A 4,298-nucleotide genomic window follows, 5' to 3' on the forward strand; every position below is an offset into this window, starting at 1 on the left:
TAGAAGACAACGCAGTCTGTGGGTGCGCCATTCTGTACGTCGTCTTTCTGCTGTAAGCGTGTGCTGTTTACAACGTGCAAGTGTGCTGTAGACAACATGGTTTATTCCTTAGAACAGAGGATTTTTCTGGTGTTGGAATTCCACCGCCTAGAACACAGTGTTGTTGCAACAAGACGAAGTTTTCAACGGAGGTTTAATGTAACCAAAGGACCGAAAAGCGATACAATAAAGGATCTGTTTGAAAAATTTCAACGGACTGGGAACGTGACGGATGAACGTGCTGGAAAGGTAGGGCGACCGCGTACGACAACCACAGAGGGCAACGCGCAGCTAGTGCAGCAGGTGATCCAACAGCGGCCTCGGGTTTCCGTTCGCCGTGTTGCAGCCGCGGTCCAAATGACGCCAACGTCCACGTATTGTCTCATGCGCCAGAGTTTACACCTCTATCCATACAAAATTCAAACGCGGCAACCCCTCAGCGCCGCTACCATTGCTGCACGAGAGGCATTCGCTAACGATATAGTGCACAGGATTGATGACGGCGATATGCATGTGGGCAACATTTGGTTTACTGATGAAGCTTATTTTTACGTGGACGGCTTCGTCAATAAACAGAACTGGCGCATATGGGGAACCGAAAAGCCCCATGTTGCAGTCCCATCGTCCCTGCATACTCAAAAATTACTGGTCTGGGCCGCCATTTCTTCCAAAGGAATCATTGGTCCATTCTTCAGATCCGAAACGATTACTGCATCACGCTATCTGGACATTCTTCGTGAATTTGTGGCGGTACAAACTGCCTTAGACGACACTGCGAACACCTCGTGGTTTATGCAAGATGGTGCCCGGCCACATCGCACGGCCGACGTCTTTAATTTCCTGAATGAATATTTCGATGATCGTGTGATTGCTTTGGGCTATCCGAAACATACAGGAGGCGGCGTGGATTGGCCTCCCTATTCGCCAGACATGAACCCCTGTGACTTCTTTCTGTGGGGACACTTGAAAGACCAGGTGTACCGCCAGAATCCAGAAACAATTGAACAGCTGAAGCAGTACATCTCATCTGCATGTGAAGCCATTCCGCCAGACACGTTGTCAAAGGTTTCGGGTAATTTCATTCAGAGACTACGCCATATTATTGCTACGCATGGTGGATATGTGGAAAATATCGTACTATAGAGTTTCCCAGACCGCAGCGCCATCTGTTGTTGAAAATTGTAACTACTGTAATTTCGAAAGTTTGTCTGCCTGAAAATTTACTGTTGTCCCAAGCATATTGCAACAAACGGTGTATTTCTATCGCTGCTCGTTTAGTTTTTATTGCCGTTTCAAATATACCGGTCATTTTTGAAACACCCTGTAAATCACCCAGATGGCGCGGCTCGAGGACAGCCACCGAAATCAAGCATTCTAACGGTGTGGGGACAGAAAACTCCGTAACCATACAAGTAGCTACTTTGTCCAAATCGTTAATGTCTAGCCACACTATTTGGACTATATAATCATATTTGCAACAGTAAAGTAACGTTTGAACATCAGTGTCAACCGTTAGAACATAAAGGTTTCCATTTACATCGTACATGAAGTTTAGAATCTAATGTGTCGGTTCGTGATGATGATGAAGTTTGGTTCGTGTGGCGTTCAACTGCGCGATCCTCAGCGGCCGTACAAAGTCCCAATTTCTACACGGTCCAATTTTTACACAATAAGGTGAGACACTGTCACGAATTATGATGAGGAAATGATGAGGGCAACACATACACCCGTTCCCCGGCCAGAGAAAAATCCCCAACCCGGCTGGGAATCGAACCCGGTACCCCGTGGTCCAGAGGCAGCAACGCTAACCACTTTTTTTACCGTTTTGTTCGTTATTGTTCGTTGTATTTGGTCGTAGTGGACGCCACATGACATCCGTTTAAGCTCGTTGTTGATCCCTTCACTCATTTTTTTTATTACAGATAGCAGCCGTCTCTCTGACCGAACACGCTGAGCTACCGAGCCGACAATATTTGAGATGATGGCTTCACAAAAGCTGACCACTATGGGAAATTTATAGAAGACTCATTTAGCGTTCCCTCCACGCAAATCTTTAGTAAAGGGTGAAAGATTTATTCGTTTGAACGAAAACCAGAGTGTGACATCTACAACGAATGGGAAATAATCCGTTGAGTAAACCTTAGGTTATTATGGGGTCACTCTGAATATACAATAAAAATTGGGGTTTCCCATTATAGAATACAAATTTGAGCCCGCACGCACAAGCAGAGTGGTTAGGAGGTGGCCAATAGTAGCACAGACAGGTGTCACCACTATTAATATTAACTTTTCACATTAAAATTTTTGTCGTGCACTGAGTCGTTTTCGAGATATTTAGGTATCTCAAATTTCGACTTCCGTTTGGCTATAAACATTCCAAGATATATTGAGAAATATACACAACCAGAAACCTACGTTGTGATGAGAAGGTGAAACTGTATGCTGAACGATGTCTTGAACCGGGCCGGGAGCCTATGCCTTCCAGTGGCCTTACGTTAACTATTACGTTATAGCTATGCGTCTCAGCGACGATCTAAACTTTAAACTTTGCACTTGTTTCCATCTTTAGGTTCCAAAATTTATTTTAAATGAAATGAAAACTGATAGTCCGTCCAGTAGCATGAAAAGGACTGATGTAAAGTTTAGTCTGTCTCATCCAGCCTAAACAGTTATCTACTAACTATCAAACTGAGCTACTGCATTATTTTGTCAGTTAATGGACTCAAGAAGAAACTGGACTCGAACTAACTAACACTGTTGTGCTGTGTTTTCAAATGCCTGATAATTCTGTCTTGTCTATACTTGTATTATTTGCTTGAACTATTATCATTTGACGACTCTCATATATTTCTCCAATAAATTGGAATTTTCAAAGCGTATGATTCCATCTTAAGCAATCGGCTGTTTCGTCACTATAACTAAAAAGTGAAGTAATTTTGGTGTCACTACATCCATAAGACCAATAGTCAGCTGTGATGTAACTTCTGTGTCATTATGAATTTCTTGTAAGGGTTAGAATTTGGATAACATTTCGAATTTATGGCATTCATTTTACCTGTAACACTAGACCATGTATTGAAAAATTCACGCCATCATGTTCATATCAGATTCTTACCCAGGAACATCATTTGTAATACGACATGGCGGGAGGAAATGAAACAAAATAACATGATTGAGACTTCACCCTATAACTGCGGTCGTGCTTACTGTGATATAGTTGACGCCTGCTACTACTACTACTACTCCTCTATATTTAGATAGTCTGGCTTGTCAAGTAAAATATGAGAAGTTCTGCGATATTAAAAACTGTATGCCGGACCGGGAATCAAGCTCGGAACCTTTGCTTTACTCTACCGACAGAGCTATAAGAACGCAACTTACGGTCTACCTTCACTGCATTACTTATTAAATATCACAAACTCTGTATTACGACTGGCGTTCAGTAAGTTACGAAACACATTTCTTCTCGGCAAATTATGGTTGAAAAAATGCGAAATTTGTTGTGGTACATCGTGGAATACTTCCGATTCAGACTTTATAGTTTCATGAAGTTCCAATATGTAGCGGCGCTTCAAAAGTGGTGTCTGTAAAGGAGGTGCGTTCCATGTGGAGAGCAGTCATCGAGTTCCTTTTGGAGGAAAACCAGAGCATCGCAGATGTACATAGGTGCTAGCAGAATGCTCGGAGACCTGACAGTGAACAAAAGCACGGTGAGTTGTTGGGCGAGGCGTATGTCGTCACTGCAACAAGGTCACGCAAACCTGTCCATCTCCTCCGTACCAGCCGGCCGCACACAGCTGTGACTCCTGCAATGTTGGAACGTACGGACACTCTCATTTGTGGTGATCGACGGATCACTACCAAACTGTAAGTAGTGCTGAAACTCGTCCACCAGTTGAGGTACCCAAAGGTGTGTGCTCTCTGGGTTCCTCGAGGCCTTACGTAAGACCATAAGGAGCAACTAAGGTTCGTCTGTGCACAACTGTTTGCACGTTACGCGGCTGTTCGTGACAATGACAGGTTATGAAACACGGGCTCACCACTTCCAAACGGAAACAAAACGGCAGTCCACGTTTGGCGCCGTACCACCTCTGCTCCGAAGAAAAAGTTCAAAGTCGCATCCTCAGCCGCTAAAGTCATGGCGACGTCTTCTGGGACTGTGAAGGGGTTCTTCTGTTCCATATCCTCCCTCGTGGTGCAACGAACAACTGTGAAGGGTATTGTGATACCCTCAGGAAACTGAATAAACGACTCAGCGT

General features: G+C 44.0%; 1 non-coding gene across 1 annotated transcript; it reads right to left on the reverse strand.

Annotated features, from left to right (window-relative positions):
- Nucleotides 1-2,021: 2,021 nt before the first annotated feature.
- Nucleotides 2,022-2,139, reverse strand: LOC126250450 (U5 spliceosomal RNA). The gene has a single exon (XR_007545686.1). It is a non-coding gene; the product is annotated as a U5 spliceosomal RNA (small nuclear RNA).
- Between the last annotated feature and the right edge of the window lie 2,159 nt (nt 2,140-4,298).

The sequence above is a fragment of the Schistocerca nitens genome, chromosome 3, assembly GCF_023898315.1.
Source record: "Schistocerca nitens isolate TAMUIC-IGC-003100 chromosome 3, iqSchNite1.1, whole genome shotgun sequence".
Classification (NCBI taxonomy): Eukaryota; Metazoa; Arthropoda; class Insecta; order Orthoptera; family Acrididae; genus Schistocerca; species Schistocerca nitens.